The sequence below is a fragment of the Heterocephalus glaber genome, unplaced genomic scaffold (genome assembly GCF_053883595.1).
Source record: "Heterocephalus glaber isolate CG9 unplaced genomic scaffold, H.glaber_assembly_v1.0 deba00001610, whole genome shotgun sequence".
Lineage (NCBI taxonomy): Eukaryota > Metazoa > Chordata > Mammalia > Rodentia > Bathyergidae > Heterocephalus > Heterocephalus glaber.
Window position 1 is genome coordinate 19,777,954 of NW_028258381.1, and position 18,212 is coordinate 19,796,165.

The window sequence follows — 18,212 nt, forward strand, 5'->3', positions numbered from 1 at the left end:
TATGATAAGGAAGATGCTTTATCCAGATTTTTTGAGAAATGTCAGTAAGTTTGATCTTACCTGCTCATGCTCTAAATTCCGTTTTCCTTTCCTACCTCCTGAGATTCCTCCTAAAATAATTCCCCAAGTGAAGTTTTCTCCATTATGAAGCATAATGTTTGGCTTTTAGCCATTGGTCTTTCTCCCTCCCTACTCAGTGTGATCCCAGAGTCCCCCTGGTGCTTCCCATCAGTCTTTGCATCCTGCACAGGCCTGAATGACTGACTCTCCTCTGGTCTGTCCTAGGGCCCATTCCCTTCTGGGACAGACTCCTGGAAACAGTGCTAATCACATTACTAAACAGGGTTTTACCTTGGGCCTTACTTAGTAGGGGTAGGTAGAGCTAGCTTCGTGGACCGGCAACCTGTGCATTCTCATGGGGACTTGTGAAAGACTCCATCCAGACTTGTTTTAATGATGCTGTCTTGAAATTCTTTACTATTTTTAATTCTTACCATATTTTAATTCTTTTTGAACAAGAGTCCCTGAAACTTTATTTTTGCACTGGGTCCCACGAGTTATGTAGTAATGATACAAACAGTTATCATGTGATGACTCAGAGTGGCTGTTTATGGATCACTCTTACTGGAATGGCTTATGCACAAAGAAGGGACTTGTTGGGAGAGAGACAAAGAGAGGAAGGATGCCCTGGACCACAGTGGACGGTGCTTCTTGGTGGCCCTCATGGGGAGACTTACTTGGTTGTTCTTTTAGGAAGGATTTAATCTCTTTGGAACTGAGATTCACCAGATCAGAGTTCCCCATGGATAGGAGGCAGATTCCTCAACCACCACAATAACCAACTGTTTACAACACTTGGTCCAGTATTTTTTGGAGTAGCTTGAAATAATTCCCTCAAGAAAATTGAATAAGGTCAACTCAAGCTCAAAGGTGCTTGCCAGATTAGGGTTTACATGGTTTCTGGAACTGGAGCAGGTTGCAATCTAACTAAACTAAGCCAAGGGAAGCTGTCCATAAATCTGCCCCGCTGATGGTCCTAGGTCTCTGAGAGCAGCACATTCATGTTGCACATGGGGTCTGTGAGACTGGGGTTCTTTGGCCACATTGATGATCATGGGCCAATTACAGGATCTCTGTGAGGCTGAACTTCCTGCTCACTTTCTCTTTGAATGGTCCAAGGAATCACAGTCTTCATGCATTTGCTTAGTGAGGTAGATACTCAGAGCTGGTCCCTCTTTCCTTGAAGGGACTTGTATACCATTGATTTCACTCTCACAGCAGCAATCCACAGCCAAACTATATATCTTTTTCTCCTATTCAAGATTCTTAGTCTCTGAAACAAGACAGTGTTCCAAGAGAGCTATTGTGGAGATAGATTTCTATGTCTGAAAGCGTCATGTACCTAAATATAATCTGCTATACAAAGCAGATGGATCTTTCAAATCAGATTTGTTGGAGGAATGTGTGTGTGCAGGATGCTGGTTCACTTGAAAAGTGGCTGCAGTGAAATATCTTTATACGGTTATTTTACTTAGTGTTAAAATATAGTTTTATTTTGAAGAGAAATGAATTTATATTTTCTTTCTTGACAAATCTTTTAGTAAGGCATGGTATAAACTCTGTCTGAATAGTAAAAAGGAGTGATAAAAGGATGACTACAGGAGACCAAATGGCATCTTTACCAGTATTTTTCAACAGCTAGGGTTCCATATGAAGGGAAGATTGAAAGTAATACTAATCACATGTGTGCCACAAATTCAATTTTGTGTAAAAGTAAGTAAACAACATTGAACTCACAGAGGAAAGAAATAGAAGACTTTTTCATAGGACACACTTAGTCCCATGCTCCAGTCCAGATGCAACCACTCTCACGAGTTTGCACTGTGTCCTGTTTTATCCTTTGATATGCATTTTCTTTTTTAAAAACATTTTTATTAATACATATTTTCCATACTTAGTGCTCACATTCATCACAAGGAATTTTTACCCATACATAATATATTTTAGTTCTTTTTTCCCCATTCCCCTCCCCTCACTTCAGTCCATATGTGTTTTCTTGTCTGATGGGTATAAAAATCTAACCACACAAAATCAGATGTGCAAGAAATATCATGTTTCCAAATCTCAGTGTAATAACCCAGCTCTGTCAAGTTGGCAGGAAATTTAATTTCAGACATTTGGGAGTCCTGCCATGGCACTGGGCTATGTGGTGGGTCTTATGCAATGCTAACTCATGGCAACAGCTCTTGAGAGTTTGGCCATTGGTTCCCTAGGTTTATTCCTCAGATCCTTTGTCCTTGTGCCTTTATAGCCTTCTGAAATTATGCTTTCTATATTATTCCACTTTCCCATCACTGGGACAAAATACCCAATACCACAAACTTAAAGGAGGAGAGGTTTATTTTGGCTCACAGTTTCAGTCCAAGGTTGGAGTGACCACTTCTTCCAGCCAGGTCCCACCTTTCTGCAGCACACTCACGTGCTGAACTCACTGGTGGATAAATCCACCCATGAGAACAGTGCTCCCATTAAACAAAAATCCCACCTTGGAGCACATAAGGCTTTGGGGGGACATTCTTGATCAAAACCATAACATTTGCCTAGTTTCAAGGGAGAAACAGCATGGTAGAGGGACATGGCAGAGGAAAGCTGTTCAACCCCTGGTGGCCAGGAAGCAGAGAGAGAAAAGGAAGGAGCCAAGGACAAAAATACACCCTTCCAGGTTATGTCCAAGTGACCAGCCTCCAACCAGGCCCCACCTCCTAACAGTACATTCAGCTCTGAACTCAGCCGTGGATGAAGCCACTGATGGGTATAACACCCCCTGACCCAATCACCTTTCAGACACATAAGACTTTTGGAGAACATTTTAGATTTAAAATGCAAAACATTCCGCACTGTGGGCCTAGAATTCAAGGACCAAGATACTCTGCTGCCTTTCACACTTCTGCTGCTTCCCTGGCAAGACTGCCAGTGTGAGACCTGGCTACCAATCCCTGAACCTCTCTTCCTACTCAGCCTGAGGTGAATTCCTTTCTGTATCTCCATTTGCAATAGACTGTCCTTGCTCACCTATTCAGAGACTCAGCACCATTTCCCCAATGAGGTTCTGCCAATCTTTTATAGTACAGGAAGGATTCCTCTACTCCTGGCTGTTTCCATTTCTGCTCCACTCAAAACCCTGGAATCACAGAGCCTGGCTACCAGTTGGGATAAAAGGAAAGAAGATGGGGAGATGGGGTCTCATCGTATGTACACATCTTCTCCTAAACCAGGGCCTCCCTTAGTCTTTTCTATGCCAGTTAATAGCTACCTTATTTTTTTCCATTACTTTGAAAAAATAAAGCAAGCCCCTTTTTCACACTCCATTTTCTTTCCTTAGACCATTCTTTTTTACTATATGCTTGTTGGCTCCAACTTGAAAATGCAGCTAGAATTTAACCACTTCTCCTCAGTTATCTCCCTGCCATTATCCTGGTCCAAGTCACCTGTATTTCTGCTTGATCATGTTAGTATCCTCCTCAGGGGTCTTCCTGCCTTTTCCCACCCCAACATTCTCATCACAGTAGCGTGATCCTGGAGAACTTGTCTTAGTCAGAACAGAAGCTGAAGTCTTCAGCATGGCCCTACAAGCTCTGTGTGTTGTGGTCCAATGCCTTTGCCCACTGTGTTTCTACTTCCCTATTCACCCACTCTGCCTCATCCAGGCCCTGTGTCCTTGGCCCTGGCTGGTCCTCTGCCATGTTATCAACATGATCTTCACTTCCTGCAGACTTCTCATCTCTCAGACCACACTATTAAAAGTATCAGAGTTGTTTCTGTAGCCTCTACCTTTGCCATTTACCCTGCCATATTTTTCCCCCTGCTCTCACCATCCTTTGATAAATTGTGTATCTTATGTAATTACTTGGTTTCATGTCTATTTCTTCTTACTTTGATTAAAATTCTGCAAGGCCAAAGTCTTTTGCTACTTTGGTCGTTGTGGATTCTCTAAGACCTAGGCCTTAGGTGTTCAGTCCTAGGGCATTGTCTGGCACATTGTAGGAGCTAAATGAATGACTAATGAATAAATAAATGATTATACAGAGGTGCAGTATTTTCTGCTTCTGTGTTTTATATGAACATGATCACACCTTAGGGATATTTTCACAACTTGCTATTTTTTCTGATTAATAATAGATTTTGATAGTCTTTCTATGACAGTACATAAAGAAACACACCATTCTCTTTTAATGTGTGTAATAGGATTCCATGGTATAGCTATAATAAAGTGTGTTCAACCAGTTTCCTACTGATGGATTTGCTTGCAATTTTTCTCTCTTAGTAACAATGTTGAATATTTCTCTAAGATAAACACCAAGAAGTAGAATGTCTTGGTGAAAGAGGTGAAGCCAATTTTGACAATTGCATTTGCATTTCTACTGTTTTCCCTTCTAGGTAAGAATGTTCATAATCCTGTATTTTCTCTTCCTCTCTGCTTCTCTTCTTCCTTGCCCTCAATGAGGAGAAAATTTCAATAACTTGCTGCTGGCAGTACCATTGGTAGGAGTGCACTGTTTTCAGATGCTATGTACAAGTGAGCCATAAGTTGGAGTTTTTGCAGAATCAGCTCTGATGGATTTCTTTTTCTTTTTCTCAACTCCTTTGGCATTTAAAATCTGCACTGCCCAAATTGGGGCTTGATTGTACATTCTCTTATATGGTTTCATGGAATTAATCTTACTCTTCAACAGTTGACTCCTTGATGTCAGAAGTCAGTCAGTTCTGTGGTGCTCTGCAGCCAGCCCCATCCCTTGGTCTAGATGAATGTTAGTCATGTTGCAAGTGGTCACTGGATATATAAACCCTGTGTCTCTGATGGTTGATGGTGTGGTGGGAGGTTTCAGGGTGGCCATAGGGCTTGATCAGGGCCTTGAGGGAAGAGTTCAAGGTCTCCAGATAGACCTATTGGGGAAGAAAGTTCTAGATGGAGAAAAAAGATGCACAGATGGGGATTCATGGAAACCTGTGGCATAGTGTATCTGGGAAACCCACAAGCAATTCTCTATGATGAGAGCTTAGTTGGCAGTTGAAGAAGTAGTCACAAATGAGTCAGAGAAAGTAGACCAAGGACTGATTCTGGAAAACAATGATGTCGTGATATATCAGTGAGAGATTTTCTTTCTTTTTTTTCCTCCCTCTTCTTTTTTGTTAGTGCTGGGGATGGAATCCAAGGCCATGTATATGCTAAGCAAATGTTTTCTGTGGCACACCCCCAGCCTGAGTGAGAGTGTTTTTGACCATGAGTGCACTTGGCTGAAGTGAAGTAGTGATATTATTTGCTTCTATAATCTGGAACAGCTGAAGAATAGATGGAGATATCTGAATGCTGGGGCTCCTGGGGCTCCAAATCCTTTTTTACAACTCCCACCATCTTTCTGCTTTCATTGTCTTCAGAAGAAAACTCTCTCTTCTCAGATTCCAGGGAAGGCATTGACTGTTTCACCTTGGACCAGGATCCTCCCTTTGAGAACTTTTGGGAGCCTGGGGGTTATCAAATTTTGAAGCTACAGTGTTTTTGTTGGGAGAAGGAGAAATTCTTCAAATCAAAGAGAGCAGAGAACATGACCTAGACTTGCATTTGCTATAGTTGACTGTGAAATTTGGCTTTCCTTCAACATCATGAAATAAGGACATAGAAACCCCAGTGTTTTTATTGCTCCTTAGTCAGCACCAGTAATTCTTGTCAATACATGGCAGAACTGAGTACCTCGTTAAAGAGAAACTCATTTTCCAGATCTTTAGAACTAAAACTCTTTGATATTATTTTAGATTGTGAAGAGACATTGCAGCCCCAAGATGTAGGTAAGTCTTGCCTCCTGCATGGAAGCCCCTAAATACCTTTCCGGCTCCAGCATGGGCCACTTCTTGGGTTTCTTTTTACATTGCTATTTCCTATGTTGTAGCTTGGTTTCTGGGTCTTAGAAAACTGCTGAGCAGGAGCAGAGTCTGTGCTCTTTACTTCTTTGATCACCTCTCCCTGCCACCTAGCTTTGCAAAATGACATTCTCTAACATCTGTGTGTACAGGGATGATTCAATGCCTCTTGGTTAAATATGGGAATGTTCCCTTAAAAACGAAAAAGGACCAGCAGAAAATCATAACTCTTGACTACTTGATCTGAAGATATAAAATTGTATGTTGACACAGAAGGTGATGAAATCACCTTTTTCGTGATTAATATAATCTCATAGCTTTGAAAGAGCATTCTAACATTCAAAGCTTTCTAACTGCTGTAATCTCATTTAGTCCTAATAATCGTCTTGGGCTGGAAGTGGAGAAGCTATTATCTCATTTAGTAGGCAAGCACGATGAACATTTCATTTAATCACTTCTCTTTTATATTTGACCTGCTCAAAAGCTCACTAAATGTCCCAAAACATCAGAGCTACCTCATGTCAAGACTGAGGTAGAAACCCAGGCTTCCTACCCTGTATCCAAGGCAGGGCACCCCAGAACACTGTCCCTTTGGCAATGTGTCAAGGGTCAGTAGTCAGTGCATAATGGAAGACCTTGGTCTTCGGCAGGAGGGGAGAGAGTGGCAATACAGCTGCCAGCTACCATGTTTAAAAGAAAAACCAAAAATGAAATAAGAGAAGTGACAGCAGAGAACATAATGAAGTATATAAACCTAGATAAAGCAGTGCAATGGATAATAAAAAGTGAAATAGGGTGAAGAGGGTGAGTGAATTGCAGTCACATAGATCATGAATGCATTAAGCTGAGGAGACAGGCAGGAAGAGAGAGCTGTAGAATCTCACCCAACTCATTAAAGGCATCTCCCAGTGCTTTTATGGGGACTCCACTGATTCTGCGGGATGAAGCTTGGTGTGTTGGCACTTCTGTGGTTTTCTCAAAGCTCTTTGTGCCTACAGGACTGGGACTAACACACGACGTCGTTGTAAAGTTTGTGTTGACCTTATTTGGTCTCAAGGTTACTGCCAATTTATCTGAACCTCCCAAGGAGTCTTCATGGTACCACTCACCCTGGGCCTCTCTGGTGGCCCCACCAGCTATGGAACCCTGGGCATTTCCTGTGATATTAATGAACAAAAACATATGGGGGTTGGATTTCTTGGAGGCTTTGGATTTGATACCACACAGTTGTTTTTTGTTTTGAGGGAGGGGAATAATCTTTAACCAGAAGACAAAGCTTGCACATAAATCTTCCTGAGCAAACCAGTGTAAAGTACTGATGTACTTTATAAGCTGTAAACTAGGCTTTTATTAGCCATTTATGAGCCATTTTTTATGATGCAAGTTTAATATTAAACTATAAAGTTCACAATGCACTTATAAAGACAGATAGACTCATTCACGTTATAATTCTTGACGTGGATGCCTGGCAAAAGCCGACCACATCATGTCATTTCAGTAAACTGGCCCAGTTGGGATTTTGGAAGCTGGTGTAGGATTAGTTCTGGGAATTGACAGGCACTGGGGTCTGTTGTAGGTTCGAGTGGGAGGGAAGAATCCACTGCTGCCATAAAAATAAATGCACAAGCTGGGAGGTAATCTTTCTTCTGACTTTTCTGGAGCATAGGACCTTTATAGCCATTTAGGAAGGGAGTAGTCTCTAGAGTAGAATTCTTTTTTAGAGCAATGGCAATATATCACCATTTGATGTTATACAACCTACCTTTTTCCTAATAGATCAGCGTGGCATGTATTTTTTTATATCATATGATGAAAATTGTTTGTTTGGAGAGCACAATGCCATATAACTGAAATAATAGATGCCGAACAAGAATGTGATCAATTTAAATTTTCAATATTTATTTTCCCTAGGAAAGAAATATTTGCCATATAGAAAGTAGATGGCCCTTGGCAAACTTCATGCTAAATATGTGAATTATCAATGGAAGAGTATTCTGATCACAGTACACACATAATATGAAATGTAATCCCAGCACTCCAGGAGGCTGAAGCAGGAAGATAACAAGTTCAAATCTGGGCTGGGAAACTTAGGAACTTAGTGAGTCCTTGGCTCAAAATAAAAATGGTTTGGGATGTAGCTCAGTAAAGGCCTTGAATTCAATCTCCAGTACCCAAAACAAAACAAAATTTTAACCAAGATTTGGAGCATGGAAATTTTTCTTCAAGATAATGGAACCATTCGAAGGGATTAAAAGACTCAAAAGAACATCATGGATCAATGGTGATCGCAACACTTTCACTATGAGAGAACCATACTCTCTCATGCCCTGCCTCACCATGTACTTGGTGGCTATTTGCCTTTGGATGGCTTCATGACAAGAGTTAAATCCTCCAACTTCTCTCTTGGGGCAAATTCTTCACATATTCCAGTAGTCTTGCATTCTTAAGATTTTTTTTTTTTTTTTTTTTTGGTTTGGGGGATCAAACTCCAGACCTTGCACTTGCGAGGCAGGCAGCAGAACCACTGAGCTAAATCCCTGGCCCCTAGTCTTGCATTCTTAATTAATTTATTAAATAATCTGTGCATTCTTGAGCTCCACTTATGTTCCAGGACCTCTTCTAGAACTAAAAATGTGTTGGGGGACTTAAGTTTTGGCCTTGTCACCGTTTTACAGAAATCACATCATTTTAGGTTGTACTAGGCTCTGCTCAGTGTCAAAGCCTCGCCCAGCTTCCTTTTCTCTCTGAAAGTCCATCATAGTCCATATAATCACTTGTTGGAAATGTAAATTATACTATTTGATAAAAACATGGTAATATCTTCAGGACTGTCCCGCTAGAAAGTCACCAAATACTTGGGACTATGGCCTGTTACAGTTCTTCCCTCTTGAAGGAACTCTGAGTTCCTTCTCTAGGGCCCCTGAAAATCCAAGCATCTATTTTGTTTCCTATTTCTGAATTACTCTGCACAATCCATGATTCCACTTTTTCATGTTCAACTCCCACAATTTCATTTCCTCAGGCCTCCCAAAGCTTTCTGAAGTGTGACCAGTCCAAAGTACTTTGTAGAGTAACTCATGTGCAGAGGACTGCAGGATTTCCACAAGACAGACAGCTAGAGAACAGAGATGCTCTTCCCAGACATTTCCACAGCAATGGGGCAGGATGTAGAATTTAAATGAATGGATGTAGAATTTCTTTGTGCTGAGACACAAAATCCAACATCCACGACTTAAAGGAGAGTTTATTTGGCCTCACAGCTTATAGAAGTTTTAGTCCATATTCCGGGTCAAGGCATGGCAGGACAAGCATGGAAGAGGAGCTGAGCAAAGCAATAACTAATCACATTATGGTGAACAGAAAGCAGAGTGAAAGGAAGAGCCAGGAGGGGGAGATGAACCTTTCCAGGCCACACCCCCAGGGACCTGCCTCTCCTGACCCAACCCTACCTTCTAACAAGAAGTCAACTATAAGGCCCCATGATCCAATCACCTTCCAAAAGCCCCACTTACTGTCCCAGGACGTTTTAGGAGGACATCTAGGTACAAACCACAACAAAGGTTTAAGAATTGTGGCTGAGGGTCAAGCCCCAGGTTTTGCAGTGTTTTAAGTTAACAACCAATACCTTTAACAGTGCTGGGTCAGGCAGGCTTGTGCTCAAGCCTGCTGGGAAAAAGACTGCAGCTGGCTGTGTTCAGAACAGTCGAGGAACTCTAGTAAAGACACAGAAAGAAGATGGAGGGAACTTTGAACACCCTATAACTGCTTTTATCCCTCCTCAATGTGGATCCTACTTTCCTTTTTTGTTGTTGTTGAAAGCTGAGGATTTTGTGCAATACATTGTAGAAACTCTAAATACTGATTCTCCTACCGCCTCTTCAGGGCTTGTAGTTTGCAAGTTTATTTAGTAATTTGGCTGGACCAGTACAGTGAAATATATTTCATCTCCAGTGTGATGCCTCTGATCTAACTTTAGCTACTGAAAAGTAGCAGAAAAAAGAATAAGTAAAGTATAATTTTTGACTTTATATTTAATATTTTTCGATGAAACATTTCATATTAGAGGTAGAACCTGTATTATTTTCAACCAAAATTTGAGAAACTTTTTTTTTGGTTAATGAATGAATGAAGTATTTTGGCAATGCAGAGGGATGTTGTGACAGCTAAGAGATGGAACAAGTGGCAATAGTGTGTCCTGCTACAGTTCTGAACTGAGTCTATCTGTTGCACTTTAATTAAATATTTCCTTTCCTGAAGGTGCAAGTGGGCTAGCGTTTAAAATGCTGTACCACCAATGGAAACTGGTTTTCAACTCTCTTTTCCTCTAATTTTTCAGGTGCCTGGACATTACTTGATTTACCAGCAACATGGGTATAATAATATTTTTCCTTCCAGCCTTAAAATAATTTTAGGTGCTTAAAATGAGGTCATAAGTATACTTTGAAAATATTTAAAAATATATTGATATGTAATATTATTGATGTTACTATTATTAGTCAGGTAGGCTTAAATGTTAAAGTGATGGTCGTCATGCTTGAAGAAAGAAATGTAGAAACACGTCTTGGAGAAAATCAAGAAGGATTATGACTTCTCATCTATATTTAAACCCATGCCCATGCCTATCATGGCTTCAAACAAGCCATCTATTCAGGTTTTAGAGTCTCCTGTAGGTAAAATTAATCTTTTATGAGGTATCTTGTATGAGAGGAAAGTTAATGGAAAAAAATATTGCGTGGTTTGCACTATGACATTCATTCCCAATCCTTCCAATTCTTTGCTGTTTAATATGGTCCAAGTTGATTAGCCTCTAAGAGTCCCTGGTACCACATGCGTGCAATCCCAGCACTATGGGAGGCTGAGCCAGGAGGTTTGCAAATTCAGACCCAGCCTGGAAAACTTAGTGACTTAGTGAATCCTTGCTTCAAAATTAAAAAAAAAAAAAAATGATGGGGATGTATGTAGCTCAGTGTGAAGACCCTGGCTTCTATGCTTAGTACTGAAAAAAAAAAGTCTCATTTTCATCCTCAGCCTAATGGGCAACTCCCTTCACAGTGACAGGGGAGGGGTTATGTGAGAAATCAGTCACTGTGGTCTTCGAATACAGTGGGCATTAACAATACCTCCCACCTCTTGAGTATTTATCATGGTCCTCCATGATTCCTCCTTGCAAAGATGATGTCTTTATCTCACTTGAGGGGCCCCATGACCCCAGGCATATTTTGTATATGAAATTTGTTTGATAAAGACATCTGATCTGAGAGATTGATTAAAACTGATCACAGTTTCCTGAGGTCTGCATAGTGTATGTTAGATTAAAAAGCAGAGCTCAAGGCTTGTGTCAGTCAGCTTTCCTCTTGCTGGACACGACACCTGACATTTACAATTTAAAGGAGGAGAGGTTTAATTTGGCTCATTCTATAAGGGGATTCAGTCCATGGTCAGCTAGATCCAAGGAAGAAACATGGCCCAAGGCTGTGGTGCAACACAGATTAGTTTATTATGGCTAGGAAGCAGAGAACAGAGGAAGGGGTGAGGCATCCAACTTAGTGCCCAAGACCATGCCTCCGTGACCCACCAAGACACACCCAGAAATGTGTTCCATTGGTCCCCTGGGGAGTTCTCAAGTCAGTCAAGTTTAATAGTCACAGGGCTCTAAGGAGATGGTGCCCCAGAATGGTAAGTATTGAGGGGGAAAGTGTCTATGGAATGGGGCTTAATCAGGTGGGCTAAAACATTAGAGGATCCCTTGACCATTGTTGATGACTTGGACATACTGAGCACCTGGAAGTAACTTAAGGATGAACAAGAAAAATGGGAGCTGTCTTAGTTGCTTCCTTGTTGGGACAAAATGCCAGACACCCACAAGGTAAAAAGGAAAGGTTTATTTTGGCTCACAGTTTATAGAGGTTTTGGGTCATAGTTGGTTGGCTCCAAGGCAGAGTGGCATGGTAGAGGAGAATGAGCTTACAGCATGTCAACAGGAAGCAAAGAGGGTGATCAAGCAAGGAGAGAGGGAGATAGACTCTTCCAGGCCAGACCCTCACTGACCCACCTCCTCCAAATAGCCTTTACTTCCTAATGTCACATTTCACTATAAACTCATCAGTGGAATAAGCCACTGATGAATGTCATGCACCTGTGATCCAATCACATCCTCAAAGCCCCAATGAGCACTGGAGGCTTTGGGTGGCATTTAGATACAAGACATAACATCCCATCTTTGGGTCCCAAAAGACTCATGTACATCCCTGTGCAAAATGCATTTATTCCATCTCTAAGAGTTGCCAAAGTCCTAATAGTTTCAGCATTGCTGAAATTTCAAGTCCAATGTCTCCTCTGAGATTTAAGACAAACTTTTAGCTGTGAGTCCCTATAAAAATGGAAAAAAAGTTAAACATTTCCAACACATAATAACACAGATAAACATTCCCACCCCAAAGGGCGAAATAGGGGGATAGAAAGGAATGGAACCAAAGTAAGACCTGAATCCAGTAGGACAAGCATTAAATTCCATAATTCTATGTCCAACAACTTGGTAAATCAGTGGTGAGATGTGAATTCCAGTAGGCTTAAGTGGCCCCACACTCATGGCACTACCTGTTGTAGATCTCACGGCCTCTCTCTTAGGCTGCCTTTACTCATTCTTTGGAGCTTTCCTTAGATGTACCATGGTCCTGGGTTTTCCGACATTCCAGGGCCTCTACTGCACCTTTGCCATCATACCCACAGCTTTACACGATGCCCTCCCAGGGTCCCACTGCATGGCCTCCAAGGTCTTCTTCTCAAATCTGGGTGGAAGACCCCACAATTCTTGCATTTTGCATGCATGTAAAACCAGCACCATGTGGATGATACCAGTCTGCTTTCAGTCAGAGCAGTAGCCAAGCCCTTTTGCACCTTGTCTATGGTTGCAGAGGCCTCTGAGTGCCTGGATGGCTGAACACAGTGAACTGAATTCTGGGGAATCAGTTCCCATCCTCTAGGTTGCACCTAATCTGGAGTATGGTTCTCTGGGGCTCTCTTCTCAAAGTAAAGTCTTTCACCTTTGTAATTTTGACCCTGTAAAGGGTGAACCCTATTTCCTTACATTCTCTCAATGCATTTTTCCTATTGTCCTGTTCTGAAGTACTTGGCTTCTTTTTAACGGTAATATTTTCAGCAACCAAGCTGTCCTCTGCTCCATCTTCATAGGTCTCAACTTTACTGGTGTTTCCTTTTGGGCCAAAGTAAAAACTTTTAATAATATTTAGCTGTGCTGTGTGCTGTTGATTTTCAACATAGATCTAGCCTAAAAGCCTTTAACAATATCTATGCTACAGCCTCAATATTAGGATGCCTTGACATTTCCTCTGCCAGATAAACTAGCCCATCATTTCTAATCTCAGTATCTTGCAAAGTCTCAGGACATGAACACAATGCAGACAAATTTTCTCCTGGAGCATAACACACATGACCTGGAGTCCAACTGCCAATGGAGTCCTTCTTCCCAACTGAAGCCTCCCGAGCCTGGTCTTTTCCAGTTGCATTGCTGTCAAGATTCTGTCTTCTGAGCTCTCACCAGACTTCTCCCATCAAGCTTGGCTCACAGCATTCTAGAGCTGCTTCTTCAGCCAGCATCTCCAAACCTTTCCAAACTCCTCCTGCAAGCCATTTCCAAAGGCTTCTGAACCACATGGACAGGTAGCATAACTGCGATGACCCCCCTTCTCTAGTGCCAAAATCTGTCTTATTTTTTTGTCACTGTGACACAATACTCGACACTCAAATCTCAAAGAGGAAAAGTTTATTTTGGCTCTCAGTTTGTAGGGGTTTTAATCCATAGTTGCCTGGCCCCGAGGCAAGGAGGCATGGCAGAAGGGCATGGCAAAGGAGGCTTGCTCATAACATGGCAGCAGGAAGCAGAAAAACAGTCAAGGATTAGGGAGGACATATCTCATACCTTTCTAGCCCACACCCTCAGTGACCAGGTTTCATCTCCCAATATCATATTTAGCCATAAACTAATCAGTAGACTAATTCACCACTGAGTATCACACCGCATGATCAAGTCATCTCCCCAAATCCCCACCTATGAGCACATGAGGCTTTGGGGGAACACTGAAATATAAATCATACATAACAGGAGCCTGAATCTGTTGATCAAGACAAGGGTGCAGGCATTTCCTTGCAAAGGTGAGTTTCTGATTCGTCATCCCAGAATTAAAATGAATGCAGCAGTCTGTACCAAGGGTCCCTCAACCCTCCCCAATATGCCATCAAGAATGCTGTTCAGTTGATTTCTGCTATGAAAATCATATCTTGAAAAATTTTACCTAGCAAATACAGTACAATTTAAGTAATTTATTAAGTAATTTATTTTCTCATTTTTATTCCCCTAAGATATATTCATCTGTCAGAGAATTTGTGGTCTGCAGGAGATAATAAATAAATGACGTCTCTGTAAATGCTTCTCTTCCCTTCTTCCTCCCCCTGCACCCACTTCTGCTCTTCCTTTAGAGCTTATCTTCTTTTAATGGATGCCCGTGGAGGCTCTGCTTACAAACACTGTGTAAGTGACAGACATTAAACCTTGCTCTGCCCTACTTCCCTGCCACAGCCATGTGCACTGTATCTACAGCACAGTAAATCAGCCGTGTTACTGGGCCCATGAGACTTGTGCTGTTTGTAGTGGCCGAGAACTGCTCATTGCTGGCTTCTCAATGAAGGCAGCATGTTCTACATGAATTAAATAATTATTGACTTTGCCATCTAGATGGCAATTTTACATTGTGCCTCTGAGAAGAAAACTAGAGTGTACAGATCTGGAAGAGAGCAGTGAGCCTCCTTCTGCATACATCATGATGCTGGAAGACAGATCTCTTGTAAACAGAAGTTGCAATTTAGCTAGCAGCTCTTCAGTGATGTTCTGCATGATCACATGGGCTTCGTGGTGAAAATTAGGCCTCAGTTGTTTGCTTGCCTTCCATAATATTAGCTCACTCAAAAGGAAGAAAATCATTACAGAAAATGCTTGTTTGGCTATTACTTTCACTGGCCTCTATCAAGTGGAGTGAAAAAATTTTACAAGCAGCCTCAGTTCTATTTCATCCCTGAGTTTTATATGACTAAGGTGTGGAAGCCCATAGATAACAGGGTGTGGGATTACAATTACTCATCCTCTTGGGATGGATTCTAGTTCTGCAGTCCCTATTTTATATGACTTTCATCACATATAATTCTTATTATTCATAAAAATAATAGTAATCCAGATCTCCCCTTGGGATTCACAGAGGATTGGCTCCAGGACCCCCTGCTGATACCAAACACTGTGGATGCTCAAATCTTCTATATAAAATAGTAGTTTTAGGATAGAACCTACACAATCTTCCCGTAGACTTTAAATCATCTCTAAATTACTTATAATACAAATACAATGCAAATGCCATTAAACAGTTGTTTATTGTATTATTTAGGGAACAATGACAACAAAAGGTCTGTACATGTTCACTGTACGTATGGTTTTGTAAAGGTTATTTTTGATCCACATTTAGTTGGACCCACGAATGTGGAACAAGTGGGTGCCGAGGACCCAACCTCACTCATCTCAGAATAATGAAATAATTTACAAAATTCACATGCTTAGGAAAAGGAGGAGCTAAAAGTAATACTAAGGTCTACCTGAATTCAAAGTCTGTATTCTTGCTAATCCACTCTATTTGACTAATTTCCCTGCCTTTCATTCCATGTCATTGAAGGGCCTAGAGCCCTGCCTTAAATTCTTGCCCACTCACCTGAGACCCAGTTGTAGCTGGAGATCCCCATTCCAAGGAGTCCCTTGGATTCTCACCTGCAGGGCAGTGGCATCAGAGGTTCTGCCTGGATCCTGCTGTAGATTGTTCTGACTGAGAGCGGGGACGCTGCTTGGATGTGGCTGTTTCTCTCCATTCACACTGTGTGCGTGATGGGCATAGCTTGCCTGGTTGTTCTTCTTGTCCTCTGTGACCAGGCTCATTTCTTCAGGCTCATTTCTTCAGCCTCATTTTAGCATGTGCGTGATTACATGATTACACTTGATTAACTGGGTGCTAAATTTGTAAGGCATATTACCAGATATTCAGTAGCTGTCCACTGTTTTCTAGCAAAATTCCCCTCTGTCATTCACTGTGGGTCTGGTAGAACACACTTGCTTGATTCAGGGCTTGGCCTGTGTCAAATGAGGCCAGTCCGGCTCCAGGATCAGACACTGGCTGGTGGGATGGATACATCTGAGCTAAATCACTGGATGACACCATGCAGAAACACTAAGAATTCCTGTACTAAAAACGCCTGGCTTGTTGACCTTCCCAAGTCCTGGTTTGTCTGATGTTTGACTTTACCCAGATTCTTTTTCATAAATTCCCTCTGTTACATAAACTCCCCAGAGTTGATTATGTGTGGTGTGCAGATTCTGCCAACTAGTGGAAGACTGGAAGAGGTTTGGATTGGCAGGGATGATGACCGTTTTTGCACTGAAGGAATCTGCTAGTGTGGAGAAGATACCGGAATGGGTACCACTACAGGTGTGTGAGCAGCATCTTTTGTTCAAAATGTGAAAACCATTTTGCACAGAGATATCACTACACTCTGAGTGGAAGTTCTTTCAAGCCACAGGGGCGAGTTCCTTCGTTCCTTGCTTGGTATGGAGAGGCAGGGGACCAAGGCTCTCTGAAAATTCAGGCAAGGGCACAGAGCTCAAACATAAAAACATCCAAGGGTATGGGGCTTCTTTGCCCTGGAGCTGAACTTATCTTGGTGATGGTTGCCCAACATCACCAGTGACCTAAAGGACTATGAATGGGTGAAAACGATGAAAAAAATTTAAAAGAAAGCCATCTGATTTGAACCTTTTGTTGAATGGTATTCTGAGTTAGTTTCCTTGAGGAATTTGTGTAAGCATGTTTCTGTATCTTAGCATCCACAGAAAAGGATAATAAATACATGCATAAAACCACTTCAGTAAACAAGGGATTTAAGGATGCCTATAGGAAAGCTTAAGAAAATAATTATTTTTTTCTTTTCTTAATTTATTTGTGAGGATTGAACCTAGGGCCTTTGCACTTATCTATGTCACCAGTCCTTTTTGATTTTGAAACAAGGCCTATTGGGTTCTTAATTTGCCCCCGTTGAGCTGGAACTTGCCATCCTCCTGCCTCAGCCTTCCAGAGTGCTGGGATTACAGGTGTACCACCGAACCTAGCTTGTATTTTTAAATATCATATCATAAAGATAAGAGAAATAATACAGGCAAGATTAAGAACTATATTAAATATTGAGTACACATTGTGCTTGTAAGCACAACCTTTCAAGATTTTTAAATGACAAATTTAAGCATGCTTCTTTCAATATAACTGCTCACACAGCTTTATGGGGATGTGATTTATTATGCAATAAAATTCACCTATTTGAAATGAACATCGATGGGTTTTGACAATTGTGTTTAGTCTTCTAACTGCCAAGACAGTCAAGATACAGAATGATTTCATTATATCCAGACATTTTCTTCCATCGATTTGCAGTTTATTAATTAACTTGACTCCTGGCATTCGGCAATTATTGATCTAATTTTGGTTACTATAGCATGTAAGTAGTTTCCATGTGGCTTATTTGTCTGGTTTTATTAGTAGAAAAATACCGGTTCATGAAATAATTTGGGCTGGGGATGGTAGTACACATCTGTTTTCCCAGTAATCGGAGAGACCAAGGCAGGAGCAACACAAGTTCAAGCCCAGCCTGGGAAATTTAGCAAGACTCTGTCTCAAAATAAAAAACAAAGTGCTTGGGTTGTAGCTCAGTGGGAAGGCCCTGGGTTCAATTCCCAGTATTGCCAAAAAAAAAAAAAAGTTAGGAAGTTGTGGTGGATTCACTAATGGTCAACTCGTAACACCCAGTTGAACTGAATCAGCATGGTTGGGCGTGGAAGACCCACCTGAGGATTGTTACCAACAGCCATAAAAAGAGAACTGGAGGGGAAGATTGTGGCCTGTAGATTTTCTAGGAGAAGCTTGCTGTGGATGGTTTTCCTGATGGAACTTGGTTGTTCTCGTCACAATAGGAGCTCGGAGCTCAGGCCTCACTGTAGCTGGGAAGGGCTGCTGTTCTCATCAGGGGAGCTCTGATCTTCACTGTGAGCATCACTTCCTGGCTCCAGTGTGGATCCCTCAACTTGGTGGCACAAACCCTTCATCTCACTGGCGTAGGCTTTCTGTCTTCCATCACTGGCCTTTGGGCCTTCCTGGTGCAGATCCTCAATACGGACAAGCATGAGACATTTCCATGGG